The 25,407-nt window shown below is 36.4% G+C and overlaps 2 pseudogenes; one reads left to right on the top strand and one right to left on the bottom strand.

Annotated features, from left to right (window-relative positions):
* Positions 1 to 788: 788 nt before the first annotated feature.
* Positions 789 to 2,003, bottom strand: LOC114504843 (annotated as a pseudogene).
* Positions 2,004 to 5,322: 3,319 nt separating this feature from the next.
* On the top strand, positions 5,323 to 7,050 carry LOC114504955 (annotated as a pseudogene).
* Positions 7,051 to 25,407: the final 18,357 nt, after the last annotated feature.

Raw genomic sequence — 25,407 nt, 5'->3', positions numbered from 1 at the left:
TTTGTTTTAAATTCTACTTTGTCTGATATAAGTATTGCTACACTGGATTTTTTTCCCTGTCCATTTGCTTGAAATGTTTTTTTTCAACCCTTTACTTTAAGTCTGTATAGTTTTTTTTTTTTTTTTTTTCTGAAGTGGGTCTCTTGTAGGCAGCATATGTATGGCTCATTTTTTCTTAACCATTCAACTACCCTATATCTTCTGATCGGAACATTTAATCCATTTACATTTTCCCTTGAAATATATGTTACATTTTTTAATTTTAAGTATATTTTATTCCTTATGCTGTTACAGTTTTCCACATTTTTTCTCTCCTTTATCCCCCCTCTGCCCTGCACTGTCTAACCCTCCAGTCTTCCTCCCACATAGGTCATGTCCATGGGTTTTACACATAAGCTCTTTGACTTCTCCTTTTCCTATAACATTCTTTTCTTTTAAAAAGAGACACATTTATTCATCATCATAATCAGACTATTACACCTAACAATGACCAGCATGGCAGAAAAAAAAAACTACCTTAAAATGGGAAGGAGGTGGGGAAGGCTGGGGGGGGGTGGGATGGGATGGGAGTAAAAGGCAGAAAACTGTACTTGAACAACAATTAAAATTAAATTAAATTAAATTAAATTATATTAAATTAAATTAAATTAAAAAAAAAAAACTTTGTTGGAATGCTTTACATTTTCCACAGAACAGAAAATAAAATAACTTGTTATATAATTAGTCACAAATGCAGTCCTCGAGTTTTTTGCCATTCACACAATATTGTCTAAAACATGTCTTCTTTGCAGCAGCTAGGCCCTGCCACCACTGTGCTTGGCTGAGTTCACAAATCTGTTGTAACCTGTAGCTTCCCTGTCACTTCTCTGGCTCTCCCTTCCTGCTAATCTTTGTTTCCTGGCAGTAGTTAAAACCTTCTGCCACTTCTATAGCTACTGCTGCTGCTGGAATGGCCATAGCCACCTTGGTTTCATGGTTTGGCAAAGTATTGGCCTCCACCATCATAGGGGCCAGAGCTTCTGCCTCCAAAGTTTCCTCTTTTCATGGGTCCAAAATTTGAAGATTTATTGTTGTAATTGCCAAAATCATTGTAGCTTCTACCACCTTCAAAATTGTTTCTACTATCACCACCTAAGCTGCCTCTACCTTCTCCACTGTTATAGATGTCATAGCTGCCACTCCTACCATAGCCACTGCCCTGGTTTCCATAACCCTGTCTACCACTGCCACAGCCTCTGCTTCCTCCAGAGTAACCAGGGCCACCTCTTCCATAACCACCATCATTACAAAATCCATAATAGCCATCTGCATTGCTACCATATCCACCACCACCACGGCTACCACCAAAGCCATCTTGACCACTGAAGTTTCCTCCATGACCAAAGTTGTCATTCCCACCAAAACTCCCTCCACAACCACCTCCAAAGTTTCCAGAGCCACTTCAGCCTCCTTGGCTGGATGAAGCACTAGCCATCTCTTGCTTAAATAGGGCTTTCTTTACTTCATAGTTGTGGCCATTTACAGTATGGTATTACTGAATGACAGTCTTGTCTACAGAGTCAGGGTCCTCAAATGTTACAAAAGTGAAGCCTCTCTTTTTGCCACTGCCTTGGTCAGTCATGATTTCAATCACTTTAATTTTCCCATACTGTTCAAAATAATCTCTTAAGTGATGTTCTTCAGTGTCTTCTTTAATATCACCAACAATTTTTTTTTTTCCACAGTTAAGTGGGCCCGGTCTTTGAGAATCTTCTATCGAGACAGCCATCTTTGGTTCCACAACTCTTCCATCCACCTTGTGTGGCCTTGCATATGTGGCAGCATCCGCCTCCTCCACAGTGGCATATGTGACAAACCCAAAGCCTCTGGAACACTTGGTGCTTGGGTGTTTCATCACCACACAGTCTGTGAGCATTCCCCATTGCTCAAAATGGCTCTTCAGACTCTCATCTGTTGTTTCAAAGCTAAAACCTCTGATAAAAAGCTTCCATAATTGTTCCCACTCTTTGGAAGACTGACTTAGACAGGATGACTGCAGGATAGGGAACTTCAATGATGTTTACTCAGCAGCATCCACTGGCAGAAAGGACTCCTATAACATTCTTAACCTCTCCCATCTATTTTATGCCTAACAGTTATGCTTGTTATTCCCTGTACATTCCCCCATTCTTCCCCTTCCCCTCCCCACTGAAAACCCTCCATGTGATGTCCATTTCTCTGATTCTGTTCCTGTTCTATTTGTTTTCTTAGTTTTTGGTTGTTCTTTAGGTTCATTTGTTGATAGTTGAGAGTTTGTTTTCATTTTACTGTTCATAGTTTTTTTTCTATGTTCTTCTATTTCTTAGATAAGTCCCTTTAACATTTCATATAATAAGGGCTTGGTGATGATGAACTCTAATTTGACTTTGTCTGGGAAGCACTTTATCTGCCCTTTCATTGTAAATGTTAACTTTGATGGATAGAGTGATATTTAATGTAGGTCCTTGCCTTTCATGACTTGGAATACCTCTTTCCAGCTCCTTCTTGCCTGCAAGGTTTCTTCTGAGAAATCAGCTAATGGTCTTATGTGCACTCCTTTGTAGATAACTCTCTCCTTTCCTCTTGTTGCTTTTAAGAGTCTCTCTTTATCTTTAATATTGGGTAACTTAATTATGATGTGCCTTGATGGGTTCCTCTTTGGGTCCAAATTCTTTGGGACTCTCTGGGCTTCCTGGACTTCCTGGAAGTCTATTTCCTTCACCAGATTGGAAAACTTTTCCTTCATTATTTGTTCAAACAAGTTTTAAATTTCTTGTGTTTGCCCTTGTCCTTTTGGCACCCCTATGATTCATATATTGGGATGTTTAAAGTTGTCCCAGAGGTTCCTAAGACTATCCTCACTTTTTTTAATTCTTGTTTCTTCATTTTGTTCTTGTTGGATGTTTATTTCTTACATATGTTCAGATCATTGATTTGAGTCCTGGTTTCCTTCCCTTCACTGTTGGTTCCCTGTATATTTTGTTTTATTTCACTTTGGGTAACCTTCATCTGTTCCTTCCTTTTGTGACTGAGCTCAGTCAGTTCTGTGAGCATCTTGATTACCAGTGTTTTGAACTCTGCATCGATAGGTTGGCTATGTCCTCATCATTTAGCTCTCTTTTTGAGGTTTTGCTCTGGTCTTTCACTTGGGTCATATTTCTTTATCTTGGAACACCTGATAAGTTTTAAGGGAGCAACTCTCAGTTTTTCTTCAGCCATCCCAACCCACAGGGTCTGGTGAGTCACCACAGCCACCCCCACCTGCCCAGTCCCCTGACTCAAACCAGTTTTCCTGAGTCAGCCTACATTGTCCAATGCCTCACCTGTCTGGTTGCTCTGGTTGATTTTTGTCTTTACTTCCTTGGTTGTCAGAGTTCCATGAAGTTTGACTTTCTGGTGCCTTTTGTAGTTTATTGATTTTAGATCAGTTGTTAGACTCCCGTTGGCTGTGCAAGGAAGGGAAGTGTTTCTACCTATGCCTCCATCTTGGTCGGAACTCCTGCTCTTTATTTCTTGGAATATTTCTTGCCATTCCTTTCTGGCTTGTAGTGCTTCTGTTGAGAAATCAGCTGCTAGCCTTAATGGAGCTCCTTTGTATGTTAATTCTTGTTTCTGACTTACTGCTTTTAAGATTTTCTCTTTTCTTTGAATTTTGCCATTTTGATTATGATGCGTCTTGGAGTGGACCTCTTTGTGCTCCTCTTAATTCAGACCCTCTATGCTTCCTGGACTTGGGTGACATTTTTTCTCCCATAAAATTAGGGAAGTATTCCATCATTACTTTTTCAAACAGGTTTTCTATCCCTTGTTCCTCTTCTTCTCCTTCTGGTATCCCTATTATATCTATATATTATGTCTTATGCTCTCCTGCATTACCCTTTACCTCTCATCATTCTTCTTGAGTCTTTTTTTTTTCCTTTTCTTGTTCTTTCTGGGAGTTTTTTTTTTTTTCGCCTTGTCATTAACTTGCTGATTTGATACTCTGCTTCATCCAGCATGCTTTTGATTCCTTCTATTGTGTTCTTCATTTCAGAAATGTATCCTACATTTTTTTCCTTGCTCTTATTGGTAGTTTCTATGTCCTCCTTCATATTGATATAGTTTGCAGTAAGTTCCCTGTAGCTTCCTTGTAGATTTTTGTAACTCTCACTGAGCTTATTGATCTTCCCCATAATGATTGTTTTGGACTCAGTATCTGATAGCTGACTTGCCTCTATTTCATTTAGTACCCTTTCTTAGAATCCCTCCTTTCCTTTCCATTGGGTATGTTTCTTTGTTTTTCCATTCTTTGTGAGAGTCTTCTTGCTTGTTTCTGCTTCTTAAATTTATCTGTTTTGATTCACTGACTTTGTGGTGTGAGCTTCTATTTTAGGAGACCTATGAGATTCAGTGGTGCAGTTTCCTTGATCTCCTGAACTTGATTCTCTTGAGATGCCATTTTTGCTGTTTATGTTGGTTCTCTGGATGTAATTGGGTTCTGATTATTGTTGGGTCTTTCTTTGGTGAGTCCTTCCCTCCAGCTGATTGACTGAGGGTCACTCTGCTCACCACATCTAGTATGCTGTTGTGCATGTGCACTGTTTTTTTCTTTCTGGTTCCACCTCTGGGGATGTCAGATATTGACCCCACTTGACCATAGGCAGCTTTTCAAGACTTCCAGAGAACTACTGTCTGTGGCTTACTGCTTAGGATGTTAATCTAGTCACTCTGCACTCCACAGTTGGACTTAAGCACCATTTGGAGGGGAAGAATCTCTCCTGGGGTTGGGGTTATTGTTTCCTCTCAGGCTATTGCTGCTCAAAGGGAAATGGTCTGCCTGAGCATAATGGCTGCTGTGGTATGGGGGATGACTCAGCACTGGGATCACAGCATCTATTCTCTCAGTTCCCTCTCCAGAGCTTCCATCCCCAGTCTCTCCTCAGGCATCTCTAGCTCACTCTTCCCCCTCCTTTACTGGAGCTGAGAGTAAGTGGCTGTAAACAAAAATCTGTGCATTGTCCCTTTAAATGGGTCTTGGAATCTCCAGTTATCTGTCTCTGGCAGAGAGCAGCCCTGGAACTTCCTGGTTGTTATCTGTGTACATTTTTTTTTTGCTCAGGTGTTCTAGGCTGGTGATCCCAGCTTAGGTTTAGACTTCACACCTCTCTGCAGGATCCAATGGGCCACTGAGTTATCCCTATGGCACTGCTACCAGTGGCGCCCAGACAGGCCTCTCAAGTTTCTACCACACACCTTACCAGATAGGTTGTGCCAAATCACATTCTTCTGTTTGTCCAAGGTTATAAGATTTCTGTCTCTCCAGGGAAGGAAGGGAGGCGGCTGAGGTGCCATTCTTAAAGGGGCCCAAGGGAAGGCGAGAGGCTGCTGGCTGCCAGAAGGAAAATGAGTGAGTCTTTGGTGGTTTGTGATGTTGCTGAAGATTTAGTGGAAAACTGAGAAAGTTTTGTTTTAGCAAAGAAACAAACAATGCTGCCATTATAATGAAGATTGATAAGGATAAGCCCCTGGTGGTACTGGATGAAGAGCTTGAGGGCATTTCACCAGTTGAACTTAAAGACAAACTCCCTGAATGACAACCTCACTTCTTTGTGTATAGTTATAAATATCAACATGATGATGGGAGAGTTTCATATCCTCTGTGTTTTATTTTCTCTAGTCCTGTTGGATGTAAGCCTAAACAACAGATAATGTATGCTGGGAGTAAGAATAAACTAGTCCAAACAGCCGAGCAAACCAAGGTATTTGAAATAAGAAATACTGAAGACCTAACTGAAGAATGGTTACATGAGAAACTTCGATTTTTCCACTAATGTGAAGTTCTGTGTTTCTAAAGTATTTATGTATTAACCTGACCATACTGGAACCAGACATAAATACTTATTTATGCCTAAAAATGCACTGTTACTTACAGTTTGTTTCCTGCAGTAAAGAAAAATTTTTCATTTGTTCAAAGTTTGAACAAAGAGGAAATCATCTTCATAGTAATGAAATTTTGTAAAATATTTCCCTATATTTGTAATTGTTAGGTGAATTACTTCTCTCCAGGGACTTTTTGCACTCCTGTGACTAATTTCTATAACTTACAGTTCAGAATTACTGTTTGCAGATACCATCGGAAAGTGGGTATATGATAGACAACAGTTGCCTCCTTTTGACAAATACCGGATGTTAGCAGTTTATATATGAAAATAGTGTATTGTCAGTTGTCAAAAATTTGAAATTAATTTGGGGTAAAAGACCTGAGTGACCCAGTTTTGAGCCATGAATAATAATTTACCACAGTGTAACCTGCATTGCAAGTACATTTTTCATCAATTCTGTTCCTTCTATGGTTCCCTGTATCTTTTTAATCAAGTCCAGAAACTTTGTTCATCAGTTGTGTGTTGTTAAGGTCTGGGAGTTAGATTTTATGATAATTTTGACTATTCCTATGGAAAACAGCATCTTAGGAATCGATGGGTTGTAACTAATCAAGGGCTTCATTCCTGGTTATGTCATTTCTAGAGAATTTTGAATCTAGGTTAATAATACCTTATTTATAAAGCACCTCTTAATGTTGTCCTGTGAAAATTAGTTATTTTAAATGTGTTAATACTGTGCCTTTGATTTATTAGTTTTAAAGTTAGTTTAAGACTTTTACACTGCCAGTATTCCAAATTTGGTGAAATTAATACTTTTGTAAAGGGTCCAAGTAAAACAATTTTCTAATGCGTGTATCTGAAATTTGTATTAAAAATCAACTTCATATTTTTAAAATTCCAACTATCTGCTTGCATTGGTGAATATATGGCAGTTGAGAGTTATAACGTTGGGCATATTTGTGATTAGTTTTGTGTCATGGGAAAAATTGCTTATTTTAAAACCTTGACCAGTTAATAACATTAACACATCAATAGAAATTGCATTTTATATCCTAGATTTCAGAACATATTCTAAATTAAATATCTGTCTTGTTAGATGATGGCACCATTGGCATAAAGCAAGGATTCTAATGTATAGTATTTAAAAACAAATAAGTAATCTTAACATTAATTTGACAAAAGGTCTTGATCTAAAGACTAAACAAGTTTGGTGTGTGAATTCTTATATTAAAAAATATCTTAATCACTTCAAAGCTAGCAAAGGCATTTTTTATGTTGGCATATTTTTGTTCATATATTCTTTGCATATTTTTGAGGTTTTTGTGCCAACTTTAACAGAGACATAAAGAGTTGGAATTTTCACAATATTGAATAGAGCACCTTCTCTTCCCAACACTGTTTGGCTTCACTAATGTAGAAACAGAAAGCAATAGGAAGTTAATTGGAGATGAGGAAGTGCTAGAGTGGGTATTTGTTTTGGTTAATGAGTGGAAGGATTCTATATTCCAATTTCCCAAGAGAGAGAAAACATCACCAGGAATTTAAAGAATTCTTTAAACAGCTATTTTGATATTGGAGAATAACACTTATAATTCTGCAGAAATGTAAATGTAATACAAGTGAATTTAATGCAATCTGAGAGTGTTTTTTAATGTTTCAAATGAAGGGAATGAGACTTATTTCACCTGGTTTTCAGCAAAGAGAAATTAGTGCTGCAAGAATGTATTTTTTAATGAGGTTCCTTATTTTTGTCTTGTGCATTTTAGTTTTGAAATTCCTCCATGATGTCAGATAATACTGACCTCCAGACACAGAACTATTAGTGCCCTTGTTCTCCAACAGAGGCAAAGAACTGAGAAACCGTGGTGGGGTTTTATTTTGTTTTTAAGTGTGTCTGCTGCTTATCAATAACGTGTTTTGCAAGACAGTAGATTTGATGTTAAGGGGTAAAATCATTTTTTACTCCCTCTGTCTTCTAGGGAGGTTTACAAATCCCATAGTTGAGTATTCTCAGATTTGTATGTAGATTTCCCTTCCATCTAACCAAGCTTTGCATTCTTTTTTCAAGTACATTTCTTATTTGATCTCTTTTTCTGCCTTCTGTCAAATAGTAACTCTAGATTTCATAATTCCAGTTTTCACATTCTTTAACTTTCTGGTAAACCATTCCCATTCAGCCTTAAATCTTAATCTTTCCTTTTTGGCAGCAGTATTTTTCCTGAGAACCTCCCTTCATGGTCTTCTAAGTAAGCGTTAGTTTTGAAATTGTTGGTCCTGCATAAGTTCTGCATAGCACCTAATGTTGTCAAAACAGAACCAGGTAGTAATCACAGCATGTTTTTAGTATGGCTTTTGTGGCAACAAAAATGATGTGAAGAAAACTGTTTTCAGGTTGCTCTGCTGAAATTCCAAAACATTAAGAGTTTTGAATAGCAATCAATTTGTTCTGGTTTTGAAGCAATTGTGTTAGGGAAAAAAGTTGGTTGACTGACTGTTTTTGTTAAATTGACTTCTGAAATAAGTGTTCAAATTGTCTATTTCTAAAAAGTTTACTAAATGCCTAGTGCAGTTAAACATACTCTTGTTTAAGAGGGGTGTTGCTACATTTTTTAATTATCATTACTGAATAATCTTTGTAGCAAAATGTCTGTCGGCACTTTTCTCTCCCTTTTTATCTCCTATTTTCAGGAGTCAAATGTAGCCATAAATTGTATTCTGGTCTGTCACTTTAACTAAAAATTTCCAGTTAGAGGAGTTTATTGCCAAATTAAATTTGGTTGTCTTTATTCCCCACCCATATAGATAGTAATGAAGGTATACTTTAAAAAAATGTTTGGACTACTTTAAAACCCGAGCAGTGTCATTAATCCATAATGTGGACTAGTGATGGACAGATATTTTCATAAGAGTTTAAATAGTTTAAATGCTGATATTTCGTGGACGAGGAGAGTAACTCGTATTTTATCAGTTCAGATATTCTTAGTACGGTTGCTGTCCCTGTTTGTTCAATAGACTGATGATACTGGAATCTACAGAATTTGAGCCTTTAAAACTTATGTGAAGAAGTGTCTCAAACATTTCTGGACAAATCTTATTTTGTATTTCTGGAAGAATGTAAACCTTCTAGGCCACTTAACACTGGTGGCCTCATTAAATGTTTTTGAGAAACTTGTTTCTTATTATGCCCTTCAATATTTCAAATCACTAATCATGTTCCTGTAATATTTAAAACAACTACATTAAGACTGTGATAGAAACTGTGTTTTCTTGCTTTTTTGGAATGTAGTTTATACACATATACTTACTTGAATTACATGTTTGAGATCACTAACATGCCAGGGGAGTTTCCACTGATTTTTTAGATGGTCCAATATAATCCCATTCAAGGAGGCTTGAAATGTTAATGGTTTAGTCTTGTGAATTTTAACAGTTCCCTGTCATCGTTTAACAAAAGTAACAACTGGCACAACTTCTTAAGCTGTGGTTTCAGTCTCTGCTAGTTCACATTGAATGTTTACTTTGGACAGTCTTCTGTTGAGCATGGTGCTTGTACTGGTTTAAATAAAATGTTAACATGAAAAAAAAAGACATTTCTCTCTCACGATTGTTCAGTTGTTTGTCCTGGGTGATTTCTCCACAATTTAGCTGTAATTCCAGATTGGTCCTGGGAGGAGGTTAGTGTGAATTTCATTCACTTTTCTACCATATTTTGCCATTCTTACTTCATTCAAGTTCTGAAATTTCTTGAGTCATCAGTTTGTTTTAAACAACATATATCTCCAAAGGCTCATAAAATTTTAACTGGGAGGATCTGAATACAAGAGTTGATATTTTGAAATTGTTTAATGGCTCCATGAAAATCATATGACATTAGAAAACTGAACGGCTTTACTTTATAGATAGCGAACTAGACACGTGTACTTAATTCTAGGTTGTTAGCCAAAATTTTGTAAGCCTATGGCAATTGCTTCTCCTTTTTTCCTTTGAATTGTTTTATCCTCAGTAAGTGACCTAATCAAATCACCTTATTTGTCATAGAAAAAATGCTGTATACTGTTTCCTTATGAATATTTCCCCTTGGTTATGAGACATTGAATTTGGTCCTTTAATCTTAAGGCAGAATGATTTAGAAGTAAAAGATCCCACAGCAGACATGTATAATTTCTTGAGTAAGAATATCCCGCAATTATCTGAACTCTATCATATTACCAAATGACTGTATTCATGGACCTAAGAAATCTAAAGGTTATATATTCTTTTTTATCTCTTATGTTTATTATTTTTTGTGGAGTTGTTTTTGTTACCATTTGGAATATACATGCAAATATTTAATACACAGTTATACTTTTTGTGGTTAACTTCTTTTAATTATGTATTTTAAGATATTGTTTTATTACGATTTTTATTAACTGTTCAATTATTACTCTGTTCCTGCTTTTATGTATATGGCACAGCAGCCTTACATTTGAGTAGGCCAGACTTGTCCTCCCAACCCAAAATTGCATAGATTCATAGTCTACTCATTGAAATGCCTGTGTAAAAAAATGTGTGTAAAATGAAGAGTATCAACAGTGTTCCCAATCACTCTTTCCTAATGGAAATATCCACTGAACTCCATTCCTATAAGATATTTCTAATAGTAAGTGCCATGACTATATTTCATTATAGAAAAAAAAAAGATGACTGAGAAATCCAAAGTCCAATTCTAACTTCCAGAAAACAAGCAATTAGAAAATTACTATCCTCAAATCTGCAAACAAGTTTGTTGTTAGGGTTAGGTATCATTATAATCTTTTTCAAAATTTTATAAAAAGCTTACAGAAATAAAATAAGCTTTTAGCATTTAAAAAACAACTAAAATTTGGTTGAACTTGAATTATCTTTCAACTTTATATTACATTTGAAGAGAGTCTCCTGGGTAACACTAAAGAAAAATGGGTTAACTTGCACTTTGTTGAAATTAATTGAAAATATGTTTCCAGATGAACACCACACACACACACACACACACACACACACACATTATAATTGCATCATTTTCCTCAAATTTATAATATCTTGATGTTTCTGAAATATATGTAACATCATGGCTTAATTAATGATTATTCTGGTTTAATCATTCTCAATTCAAAAGTGAAAAATATACATTCATTATATATCTTAAATATTATTACTATGTATCACTTAATGAATGTAGTTGTTTTCATGGTCATCTGTTCAGTACAGTTTCTAGTTGTTAACATATTAAGCTTCTAAGAAAATATCATTATTGTTTACAATGTGTGTGATGTAGAAAATTAATATATGAGCCCCTTACATGTAGAATATGTGCTTAAATATTCCTTAGAAAGCTCTTCCCTGACCATCTAATGTAGTGTTTCCCATTCCTTTCAGCCATTCTTTATATTGGACCCTTGTTGGTTTTTTTATGACACTTATTGTAATTTTAATAGCTTTATTTAATTTGTATTTACTGGATTTGTTCTTTCTCTTATGTTCACCTTCATGAGGCAGGTCCTGCATCAGATATGTTCACTATAGTACTTGAAACATTGTCTAATAAATGTCAATATAATGAATGTTCTTATAATTTTAATAACTCTTCTATTTAACATTATAGTAGTATTTAGTAAATGTTCATTATTAAATTTTTGGAAATGACATAAATAGGTTAGAGCTATCTGGTCTGTGCAGCGATGTTAATGCTGAGCTTATCGGTTAGGATGATACTTCATTCATTTCCTACTGTTGTCTAAACAAAGACTGAGTGAATCTCTTTCTCAAGGGTGCCAATACTAATAATGTGCTCTCACTATTCCTTTAAGTCCCTGAAACATATGTAGTCTGTTTTTCAACTTGTTTTATCAACATGTTATATTCAGAGGAGCTGAGTACCATATGTGACCAGTAAATCAATGCTGCTAACAGAAATAGTGCAAAAGCAATACCCAAACCTGGAGAGAAGTAAGAAAGAGTAAGACAAAAAAGAGAGAGAAAAAGGAAATATAATCATTAAGCAGTCTGCATGGTAGAGAGAAATGAAACAAGTAAAAAGCTGATTATTTACCAGATCTGTAGGTGTTAAAGTGATAAGGACCCTGGTTTTGAAATCAGATTACTATCTTGGTTTGAATTCTAGCTGATGCAATTGACTTAATCTCTTGGATCTTGTTTTCACCACTTTAAAGAGGAGTATAGTAAAAGCCTCATGTACTACAATGAGTAGTGAATGAGGTCATGTATATACAGGTCTATGGACAAGTACATTTTATATTAACTATAAAATTTAATTTCAGATAACTTAAATTATAACTTAAAATTGCTGTTTATTGTGCTTTGTAGCTTACTTTGGTAAGTTAAATTTTGTGGGCCTCAGTTTTCTAATCTGAAAAACAGGCATAATTATTTATACCTAGTTGGGTCTCTGGGAAAATTACCTTATGACATTACCTTGAAAGGTGCATCAATACATAGTAGGCATTTAATACATTGAAAGTGCTGCTATTATTATGGTTAATGATTACTCTCATTTCCCTAAATGTCTCTATCACTGTATATATGTGTAAGACCTGAGGACAAGAATTTTCATCATAAGAGCTTGCTTCAGGGAGGTGCACATAAGTATAAAAGGGACACTAATAGTCTATAAAGACAAATTAGATTCTATGAGCTACTATAAGCTCCAAGATTAGTGCATGAATTAAATAAACTTTTGAATTTTCTGGAGATTGATCCTCTGAAATAGCATGATAATGCCACTAACCCCCCCCAATTTTTGTTAAAAATAATCAGAACAGTGGTTTGGGAACCCTTTGCAAGCATAAATATGTTGTACAACTGCTCAATTAGAAAATTAAGAACTAATGCATTTCATCTGGTTCAACAATGAAAGTTGAACAGATAATACTATAAAGGTAAATGGTAATCATAACAAATGATATACTTTTCCACCCTAAGGGTAAAAAAATAGATGAGAAAAAGTTTAAGAATAACCACGTCATTTTCTGGGATAGGACATCTGGTGATAGAGATTTGAGGGAGCAGAGTTTCAAAATATAATGAGATTCAGTGAAACTCAATGTAAGCATCCTCTACTGAGCTAGGATAGCTTGCTCTGGGAAGGAAAGTTGAGATTTAGAGAAGCCATATTCTTCTGAATCACCCCTCTTCTTACCATTTCCATTGATCTCTCTCCCACATTATGCTTTACAACTGTTAGCTATGTGAGGAGGCTTTGCTATTAATGAGCTTATTTGGACTACAGCCAATGGTGTCCTGGTAAATGTTTTAAAAGCACTGTCCCCCCAAATTCTGATTTATAATGTTTGCCTATTCCCATGGTAAAAATACCCCTAGTACAGCTAATTTAAAGATAGATTACTTCTCTCTCAGTTTATAAGCAACACAGAACTGGAATGGCATCTTTAGTCCAGGACACACTTTTGAGACACTAGTTCCTTCCAATCTACTACTCTGTCATATTGAGTACATGGTCCTTACCTTTATGTTTTGAGATTGTGACATCTGTATTCCAGATAGGAGGATGAAGGGAGATTTGAAGTAGACAAGTCAAAATTGTCAATAGTGTTAGAATTCTGAAAGTTGCTACATGATATATCTGCTTATGTGGTATTGCACATAACTGTGACCCATAGCTATAAGTAACTTTGGGATGTAATATTTAGTTCAGCTAAAAAGTTCATTATTTACTTTAAAAAGTGTGTATTGCATAGGGAAATAAATAGTTGCCTCTAATAAACTCTGTCTTATTGAGTATCCAGATAACATTGCTCATCCTTCTTTCCAAACACAGAACAAAATTCACTCCTTCCTAAGAGAGAAGACCCAATGTCTCTTCTAGTTATTGTCTTCATCTTAATGTTCAAAATATCTGGTGACATACCTTTTAAATATCAGGTCTAACTTAATCCACTCACCTTTTTCACCCAGTCCACCAACCCTCCTCCCATAGTCACAGGGATATGAAGTACATCATAGAGAATAGAGTACATCACTAATATTATAATAACTGTGTATAATGCCAGATGCGTAACTGAGTTATTGGTGAAATCACTTTGTGAACAATGAAGTTGTCTAACAACTACACTGTACACCTGGAAATAATAATAATAATATTTAATTTCCACTGTAATTGGAAAATAAGATTAAAAGTAAAAACTAAATGTATGATTATAAAAAAAAATATGTCCATATCTAATTCATTATGTTCTGGTCACCTGTGAACTAAGAAACAAGTTCATTGTGCTTTTCTCACCTATAAAAACTAAAAGACAAAATATCTGCCCTCACACTCACCCAGTATACAATTGTAGACAAGAAACAGAATAGTTGCAAAAACCCCTTTCATTTAGAAAAAAGGCCAATGGCAACCACATAGAGGTTACTTATCCACAACAATGATCAGATCATCTTGGGGCAAATGTTGAACACACCATGAAAATAGGCATGGAACTATGAAATTGAATTTAATGAATGGAACAGTTATTTAATTTAACTGATTAGTGATTTCAATGAACTGACCAGTTTATTCACATGTTCATAAATAACATTTTCATTAGCCTCTGATCAGGTAATTTCAAATAATCTCAAAAGCTAAAATTTCTGACCCAGAATAAAAGGAAGATAAGAAAAATAACATTTTCTGATTGTGTATTAAATTAATTCATTCAACAAATAAAAAATGATTGAGAACTATTTTAGGAACTGGAGATAAGGGAGTAAAGAAAATGGGTAAAGTACATCCTAGCATAGAATTAATAAGAGAAACAGGCAACAAACAAAAATTACATATATGTTGTGTCAGGTTTGAAGTATTATAGAAAAAAATTGATAAGGATATTAAGAAGAAGCAGGTCAGTGTGGTGTTGGTAATATTTTACACAAAGATATCAACTAAGATTTGAGTAGAAACCCAAAGAGAGTTATTGTGAAAGATTACATTCAAGTTATTTATTTGTTTATTTTTAATTGTTTTATTGTTATTCAAGTACAGTTGTCTGCATTTACCCCCCAGGAATCCCGCCACCCAAGTCATCCCCACCTCCCTACCATGATTCCACCCCTCCTTGTTTTGTTCATAAGTCCTTTATAGTTGTTCCTGAAAACACTTTTCCCTCCCCCCAATTCTCTCTTCCCACCTCCCCTCTGGTTACTATCAGATTACTCTTTATTTCAATGTCTCTTGTTATATTTTGTTTGCTTGTCTGTTTTGTTGATTAGGTTCCACTTACAGGTGGGATCATATGGTGTTTGTCTTTCACCTCCTGGATTATTTCACTTAGCATGATGCTCTCCAGATCCATCCATGCTGTTGCAAAGGGAAGGAGCTCCTTTTTTCTTTCTCCTGCATAGTATTCCATTGTTGAAATGTACCATAGTTTTTTGATCCATTCATTCACTGATGGATACTTAGGTTGTTTCCAGTGCTCAGCTATTGTAAATTGTGCTGTTATGAACATTGTAGTGCATAGGCTATTATGAATTAGTGTTTCAGGGTTCTTTGGATATAATCCTAGCAGTGGAATTGCCAGGTCAAAAGGCAGTTCCATTTTTAGTATTTTGAGGAAATTTCATACTGTTTTCCACAGTGGCTGCACCAGTCTGCATTCCCACCGACAGTGCACTAGGGTTCCTTTTACTCCAACACTTGCAGTTTGTTGCTTTGTTTATGATGACCACTCTCAACAGTGTGAAGAAGAATCTCATTGTGGTTTTAATTTGCCTCTCTCTGCTGGCTACTGGTGCTGGGCATCTTTTCATAAGATTACATTTAAGTCTTAACAATTGTAGCAAACTTCATATATATGAGGTCTGTCCAGAAAAAGTTAAACCATTGTTAATAAAACAAGAATTATTTATTCACCATCAATGTAGCCTGGTAGCCAAGGAGAGTGGGCTGGAATGCATATGTGTGAACAACAATGACTTCTTTGTACTAGTCAGTGAGTACAGTAGATGTCATTGAGTGAACATGTATACTTTGTGGCTGTCACATTCAAAATGACTGATCAAGTAGAACAACAAATCTGCATCAGCTTTTGTGTTAAGCTCGAACATCCTCTACAGAAACTATTTTGATGATTCAGAAGGCCACAGCTATGGGCAAATGGTGATTGGTAGTTTCATCACAACAATGTGCCCGCTCATGCATCATGTCTCATGCAGAGATTTTTTGGCAAAACATCAAATCACCCAGATGACTTCCCCTGCCACAGCCCATATTTTGTGTCCTGTGACTTCTGGCATTTTCCAAAACTAAAATCACATTTGAAAGTGAAGAGATTTTTGACTGTCAATGAGATTCAGGAAACTACAATGGGGTAGCTGATGGTGATTGGGAGAACTGTGTGAGGGTAAAGGTGCCTATTTTTGAAGGGGACGGAGGCATCATTGTCCTGTGTACAAAGTTTCTTGTGTCTTGTGTCTTCTTCAATAAATGTCTCCACTTTTCACATTGCATGACTGGATACCATCTGGACAGACCTCATAAGTGTAAGTTTAATGAGCATTTTCCAAATCTATAGTTTACTCTTAAAGTTGTACAATATACTTTTATAAAATGGGAATAAATTTTAGATAAATTTCCTGTGTCAGTTATCACACCTATGGAAAAAAAAAAGAGGAATACAGCTTGGAAAATTATAATAATGATTATTTATTGGGTGACTACTATATGATAAATGCTTTCCTACTAATACTTCATTTATTGCCACAACAGCCTGTGTAAAAGTATTTTTTTAAGATTTTATTTATTTATTTATTTTTAGAGAGGGAGATAGAGAGAAAGAGAAACATCAATGTGCAGTTGCTGGGGGTTATGGCCTGCAACCCAGGAATGTACCCTGGCTGGGAATCGAACCTGGGACACTTTGGTTCCCAGCCCAAGCTCAATCCACTGAGCTACACCAGCCAGGGTGCAAAAGGTATTATTATACTTATTTTACAGATAATGAAATTGAGACTTTCAAAGGTCTTCTAACTCGTTCAATTTCATATGCCTGATATGTACAGATAGTAAAGCCAGAATTTAAGCCAAGATATATCTGGATCCACAGCCTGTTCTTTTTTAACAGACAGAATTATTTCCTTAGATTACTTTAAATGAGAAAATTCCAGAAGAATTCAAGACATATGTTCTTCATAAGTCTGTGTCATTTTCTTTGAGAAAGCTAGCTAGTTTGGCCTGTGAAAATTGTAATTGGGGAATTTCACTTCTAGGAATTTTGTTATATGCCATTAAGTTCACTTTCATTAAAAGTTGTGTCTTTTTTTTTCAGTCTCTTTGGTTTTTATGTATGTCTTTATTCTATCACGCTTAATGTGAATTATGTAATATAAATCTGTGTCTTTATTAAGCACATTGTGCTAAAAGTTTTATTTTGTCTTCAGAATTATTAACTATATTTCATCTTTATGAAGATTTGAATATTTCTTAGGAAAATTAATAACACTTGAATAACAATAAGGAATAACTCCAATGATTTAAATGGATTGAAAAAGTCTAATTTAAGAATAGTCTTTGGCACTAGATCTATGGTAGTTTCATTTGATTGTGAAAGAGATACAATTTCAGTCTTGGTAATTTAGTGCCTTGTAGTAATCTACTGAGGGAGGCAAACTAGTGTCATTGTCCAATTTCCCTTACTTAAATGACTGATTTCAAGTACATTGTTACATGCAAAATGCAGCATTGTGTTGACTAAAAATGGAAATTCACATAGGAAGACATTACTTATGAAATAGTGATATTTTCCCACACAGTTTGCTTTTTTCCATCACCAAGTTAAATTTCCCCTTCCTCCTTACATATGTTTTTCAAACCATGACAAAAATCCCAATAAATCTTTTGCATTTTAAAGGTCTCCTCCATCCACTATTGGCTGTTTCTGTATTACTCAACTTGGATCTCAGCCAGAGTTTAGCCAGAGAAATGGTGCCCTAATGTTTTGTCTCCCCGTACTTAGCATTTTTTCCTGTCAGCAATACTCACCCAGTTTAAGGTGAACTTTATGCTGGATGTGTTTTATGGACATTAAAGATTCTTTGCTCATAGCTCCCTTTGCCAAAATATATAATATGACTTTTTAGCAATTCCATTGGGTTAGCGTTTAAGAATTTTTTTCAAATTTAAAGGCTATGTGGGTAGTATAAGCTGTTATAAGATATTAACTGTCTTCTACATTCAGCAATTAATACAACATTAAAATACCTACTATATGATAAAGTGCATGGTTTGTTGCTATGAGGTAAAAGTCACATTTAAAAATACTGACTCTGAAGAAATCTGAGTGTAATATTGAACAATAACACTTTTTAATTTAGACTGATGATTAGAAAAGAAGGTATAGGATGAGAGTGCTGTGTGGGCAAGAACGCTTGAACTACTTATTTGGAGAGAGCTGAGGGTTAATAATGAAAAGGTAGTATGACGATATTAACAAATGTGTGAGAGAGAACATGTGCATGTATTGCATCCTAAGGTAGAGAGAATGATGCTCCGACACAACCTTATAATTGTTTGAAATAATTTCTTTGGTAATGAAAGTGGTTTCACTCACCTATAATCACATACTGCTTGTTTCTGCTATCACAGGAAGTGGAATAAAATCTGTATAACTAGAAGATTTTGTAGAAAGCTATGTGGTCATCTGAATAAAAAAGTACCTAGGAATAAACCTAACCAAGGAAGTAAAATACCTGTACTCAGAAAACTATACAACACTGAAGAAAGAAATTAAGGAAGAAACCCAGAAAAAAGAAAAAAATGAAGCATTTACAATGCTCATGGATTGGAACAACTGACATCATCCAAATAACCATAATACCCAAAGAAATCTACAGATTCAATGCAATACTTATTAAAGAACCAATGACATATTTCACAGATAGAGAAAAAAAAAACATTTCAGAAATTTTTGTGGAACCATAAACAATCCCAAATAACTGCAGCAATTTTAAGAAAGAAGAACAAAGGAGGAAGGATCACAATACCTGATATCAAACTGTATTACAAGGGCACTGTAATCAAAACAGCCTGGAACTGGCATAAAAAAACAGACACATAGACCAATGGAACAGAACAGAAAGCCCGGACATAAACCCAAGTCTCTTTGATCAATTAATATTTGACAAAGGGGGAGGAAGCATAAAATGTAGCTAAAATAACCTTCAATAAATGGTGCTGGGAGATCTGGACAGCTACAGGCAAAAAAAAAAATGAAACTTGATCACCAGCTTACACCATACACAAAAATACATGCAAGATGGAAAAAAGGCTTAAATATAAGTAGTGGCACCATAAAAGTCCTAGAGGAAAACATTGGCAGGAAAATCTCAGACATTCCTTGCAGCAACATCTTCACTGATATGCCCCCTAAAGCAAGGGACATGAAGAAAAGAATAAACAAATGGGACCTCATCAAATTAAAAAAAAAACAAAACTTCTTCATGAGTAAAGAAAATTGCATTAAAATGAAAAAAGAACCAACTATATGAAAAAACATATTGTCCAATGATACCTCAGACAAGGGTTTGATCTCCAAAATACATAAAAACTCATGACTCCACTAAAGGAAGAAAAAAATCCAATTAGAAAATCGGCAAAAGACTTGAACAGACACTTCTCCAAGGAGGACATACAGAGGGTCCAGAGACATATGAAAAGATACTCAGCATCACTGGCCATCATAGAGATGGGAATTAAAACCACAATGAGATACCACCTCACACCAGTCAGAATGGCCATCATAAACAAATAAGAAAACAAGTGTTGGAGAGGATGTGCATAAAAGGAAACCCTAGTGCACTGTTGGTGGGATTTCAGACTGGTGTAGCCACTGTGGAAAACAGTATGGAATTTCCTCAGAGAACTAAAAATGGACCTGCCTTTTGACCCATCAATTCCACTGCTGGGATTATACAGTAAGAGCTCTGAAACATCAATTCAAAACAACCTGTGAACCCCAATGTTCATAGTAGCACAATTTAGAATAGCCGAGTGCTGGAAGCAACCTAAGTGTCCATCAGTAAATGGGTGTATCAAAAAACTATGGTATATTTATAATGGAATTCTACACAACAAAGAGAAAGAAGGAGCTTATACTCTTTGTGACAGAGATCCATCCATGGATGGATCTACAGAACATCATGCTAAGTGAAATAAGCCAGGTGGTGAAAGACAAATACTATATGTCCTCACCTTTAACTGAAACATAATCAAGAAAAGAAAAAGGCACACAAAATATAACCAGAGACATGGAAATCAAGAACAATCTAACAATAGCCAGAGGGGAGGGGTGAAAGGACAGTAGGGAGACGGGTTTTCATTAACTACTATAAAGGACACATGGACAAAACCAAGGGGAGGATGGAAGGAAGGGAGGGAGATGGGCTTGGCTGGGTTGGGTAAGAGTGGTGGGGGGAAATGCAGACAACTGTAATTGAACAATAATAAAGACATTTTGAAAAAATAAAATATAGAAGGAAAAGAAAGGTTAGAGATTTGATGAGGTGATGTGGTTTATGTATGTTAGGTTTTAGATGCCTCTGGGCATTAACAAGTACTAATTGGATAGATATAAATTTGTTACTGCACTTTGGAAAGGAATTATGGCTTGCAAAATTTATTGTTGAATTTATGAGAATGGAAACAATTGACAAAATAGAATGGTCATAAAAAAGGTCAGGAACAGAACACTGGATGATGACTTAAATGTGAAATGTGTAGAATAAAAATATTGGAAGAAGATAGAAGAATATTCAAAGTGAAAATAGTAAAAGAAAAGAGAATGATAAGAACAATATACAAATCATTAGAAAACACATTAAGAGACACAACAGGAGATCGGGGAAGATGGTGACTTTGCTCTAGGCAGCGTGTTTCTCAGCTTCTGTGAAGAGGAGGGAAACTCGTGGTTCGGTGGAGAAGAGGAGCAAGTGGACTAGGTTACAGAATCACTTTTGAAAGCAGGACATCAAAAATTATTGCAATCATTGAAAAACCAGACGGTAAGGAGACTGCTTCAGGACAACAGAGACCTAGGGATCAGCACGGGGACTAGGGGTGTGCAGTCCACAGGCCTGGTGCTCCCAGGTCTGCCTTGGGGCTCCCAGGAGAGGGGAGTCACTTCTCCCTCCCCTGGATACGGGGGTTTAGCAACTTCAGGGGAGAGCTTGTTGCTTGAAGGCACAGATTGGCCAGTTGAACTGGGAGGGGATTGCCCAGGGACTACGAACACCCAACCAGAGACCTGGGAGAAGTGAGGGCCTCCAGCCAGAATGACCAGGGGCAGCATAGAAGAGCACCGGCTCCCCTAGCCCAGTGGGAGCACGGATTGGTGGAAAACCCGGAGCTCGGAAGGACTCAGGCACTTTCAGGTCTCGGGAGCCTGAAGTTCTGATCTGTGGAAATGAGTGCCCCATTGGGAATCCTGACTCTCTCGCTGTGAACCTGGAAGGGTCTCGGGGGTTAGGGTGTTCCTAAAGCCCGAATCTCAAAAGTTTGGTGGAGGGGCACACCCTTTTATGATTCCCAGGGAGGGTGCAGTGAATCCCAAAATGTTGCGGGTGCCTCCTGAGATCATAGAGCTGGAACACTGCAGGGACCCCGGAGTCTGGAAGAACATGGCAGTGAGCTCTGGAGAGCGAGCGAGTGTGCTCCAGAGCACCCAGGGTTCCTGAGAGACTTGCTGAGATCTGGCTGGGAAGAGAGAGAAGCATTTCAAAGGTCCCTCAGCCAGCTGAAGCCAGCAAGAGCAGAAAAACTGGTCTGGCCAGTTAGAAACCAACAAGAGGGTTTTGTTTTCTTTGGTTTTTTTTTTTTTTTTTTTTTTTTTTGGTTTGGTTTGGTTTGGTTTTTGTGGCTGTTGGATGATTGATTTTATCTTGTGTTTTAAGTGACATTTTATTTTTCAATTCTTACTATTTTTTATATCTCACAATTCCTTATGTTTCTCTTCCATTCATCCTAATAATATTCTTTCCAATCCAAATTCATCTCTCCTGCACTCCATCTTCTGCTTTTCTTTCCCTTTTTTTATATCTTGCACGTTACTGTAAATTTGTATTATCTTTTTCTCACCTTTCCGAGATTTTTTATTTTAATACTATTTTGGTATTCTTTTTCTTTCTGTATAATCTTCTTTGCTTGGCTGGTTATACTGCCATTTGATAGGTTCCCCCTGGTATCTCAGTCACAGTGTGTTGATAATTTACTATCCTTCATCTGTGTTCAATTAATACACATCTCAAGGTTCTATACTCTTTAATCTTGTCATCTAGATCTCATCCATTCTGCCACAAGACTGTCACTTTACTCTTACTGTTAATAAGACCTGGTCCATACAATTGTAAATACTACTCAATACCCCTACCTGATCTCAGCCCACTTTGCAATTTCCTGAATTATACTATTGTGGCGGTTGTCTCTATAGTTTTACACACTACTCCTATATACTAATCTTTAATCCAACCCTACCTTAGAATCTGACCTCCCACAGCCTCACAGCTTTCTAGATCCAACTATCAATCCTCTCATCCCCAATAAGAGTCTTACCCTCTTTCCATCCTTTCTAAAAAGTGGATAGTGGGGTGGAGGATCACGGCTAACACCATAAGGAGCCAAAGGATAACCCATCTCTTCCCTACTGGCTGCTAATGAAAATATCATACTACACTGTCTTGCCGTCTTAAACCATTTCGCCTTACTCCTCCAATTGATCACAAAAAAAGAGTAGGGGGAAGCTGTGAACACCAGGATACATGAATGAGATTGCACCACTGAATCCCACAAGTATTCTACCACAAAAGTTCACACCATAATCGCAGGGAACCAGAACAGATCAATTTAAGAAACAGAGGCTAACAAGAAGAAACCCACGAACAATGAGAAAACAAAGAAACAATCCCAATTGAAGGGAAATGAGGAAGCCTCAGGAAAAGTGCTAAATGAAATAGAGGCAACTCAACTATCAGATAGTGAGTTCAAAACAATGATTATCAGGAAGTTCAATGCACTCACAATGAGCTATCAGAAATTAGAGGGAAACTACATCAATTTCACTGCAAACTATATAAACCTGAAAAAGGAAATAGAAACTCTCAACAAAGGCCAACAGGAAATAAAGAACATGATCTCTGAACTGAAGAACACCGTAGAAGGAATGAAAAGCAGGATCAATGAAGCAGAAGATCCGATTAGTGAGCTAGAGGACAAAGTAGAAAACAACATCCAGAAAGAGCAAGAAAAGGAAAAAAAGGCTCAGAAAGAATGAAGAGGGATTAAGAGAAATGCAAGACAATATGAAACGTAACAATATCCGTATAATAGGGATACCAGAAGGAGAAGAAGAAGAACAAGGGATCAAAAACCTAGTCAAAAAAGTAATGAAGGAAAACTTCCCTAATTTGAAGAGAGAAAAAGTCACACAAATCCAGGAAACACAGAGAGTCCCAATCAAGAGGAACCGAAACAGGCTCGCCTCAAGACACATCATCATTAAAATGGCAAAATTTCAAGACAAAGAGAGAATCTTAAAGGCAGCAAGGGAGAAAAAGAAAGTAACATACAAGGGAGCCCCAATAAGGCTAACAGCTGACTTCTCAATGGAAACACTCCAAGCAGAAGAGAATGGCAAGAAATATTCCAAGAAATGAGAACCAGAGGTCTGCAACCAAGGCTACATTACCCAGCAAGGCTCTCGATCAAGATAGAAGGCCAAATAAGAAGCTTCCCAGACAAAAGAAGTCTAAAAGAATACACCTCCACCAAGTCAGCTCTGCAAGAGATTCTAAAGGGACTGCTTTAAGGAAGGGAAGGAAAAGAGAGAGAGATAAAGAGAGAGGAACACACGTACATAAAAGACAATGAATAAGTACCTATCAATAACAACCTTAAACGTAAATGGATTAAATGCTCCAATCAAAAGACATAGAATAGGTGAATGGATAAGAAAAAAAATGACCCACATATATGCTGTCTACAAGAGACCCACCTCAGGATAAAAGACCTACACAGACTGAAAGTGAAGGGCTGGAAACAAATCTTCCAAGCAAATGGACAGGAAAAGAAAGAGCCGGGGTAGCAATGCTCATATCAGACAAAATAGACTTCCAAAAAAGGTCCATAAAGAGAGACCCAAAAGGTCACTTCATAATACTCAAGGGATGAATCCACCAAGAAGACATAAATATTGTAAATATATATGCACCTAACATAGGAGCACCCAAACACATAAAGAAAATCTTAGAGGACTTCAAGAAAGATATGGACAGCAACACAACTATAATGGGAGATTCTAACACCCCACTATTCAAAATGGACAGATATTCCAAACAAAATATCAACAAAGATATTGTGGCATTGAACAATACCCTGGATAAAATGGATTTTACTAATATATACAAAGCCCTCCATCCAAAAGAAGATGAATATATATTATTTTCAAATGTACACAGAACATTTTCAATGATAGACCACATGATAGGACACAAAACAAGCCTCAAGAATTTCAAGAACATTGAAATCATACCAAGCATTTTCTTGGACCACAAGTGACTGAAGCTAGAAACCAACCCCAAGGAAAAAGACCAAAAACACTCAAAATCATGGAGATTAAATAGCAAACTATTAAACAATGAATGGGTAAATAATAATATTAGGGAAGAAATAAAAAGGTTTCTGGAAACAAATGAAAACGAACTCACAACAACCCAAAACTTATGGGACACAGCCAAGGCAGTCCTGAGAGGCAAGTTCATAGCGATACAGGCCCACCTAAAAAAATTAGAAACATTGCAAACAAACAACCTTACCCTACGTCTACAAGAACTCGAGGAACAACAACAAAGACAGCCCAGAGAAAACAGAAGGAAGGAAATAACAAAAATCAGAGCATAATTAAATGACATAGAGACTAAAAGCACAATTCTATGGATCAATGAATCCAAAAGCTTGTTCTTTGAAAAGATAAATAAATTCGACAAGTCTTTAAGCAGACTCATCAAGAAAAAAAGAGAGAAGACCCAAATAAACAAAATCAGAAATGAAAGAGGAGAGATTACAACAGATACCACAGAAATACAAAGGATTGTAAGAAATTGCTACAGAGAACTGTATGCCAAGAAATTTGAAAATCTAGATGAAATGGAAAAGTTTCTAGAAAAATATAATCTTCCACAACTAAATGAAAAAGAAGCAGAAAGCCTGAACAGACCAATAACAACAAAAGAAATTGAAGCAGTAATCAAAAAACTCCCAACACACAAAAGCCCTGGACCACATGGTTTTACAGGACAATTCTACAAAGCATTTAAGGAAGAGGGAACCCCTATCCTTCACAGACTATTCCAAAAAATTTAAAAAAATGGGAGTCTCCCAACCTCTTTTTATGAGGCCAACATCATCCTAATTCCAAACCCAGATAAATACACAACAAAGAAAGAAAACTTCAGACCAATTTCACTGATGAACATTGCCGGTAAAATCCTGAACAAAATACTGGCAAACCGC

The sequence above is a fragment of the Phyllostomus discolor genome, chromosome X (genome assembly GCF_004126475.2).
Source record: "Phyllostomus discolor isolate MPI-MPIP mPhyDis1 chromosome X, mPhyDis1.pri.v3, whole genome shotgun sequence".
NCBI classification, from domain to species: domain Eukaryota; kingdom Metazoa; phylum Chordata; class Mammalia; order Chiroptera; family Phyllostomidae; genus Phyllostomus; species Phyllostomus discolor.
The sequence above is the reverse complement of the archived record's forward strand: the minus strand, read 5'-3'. Positions and strand labels throughout refer to the sequence as shown.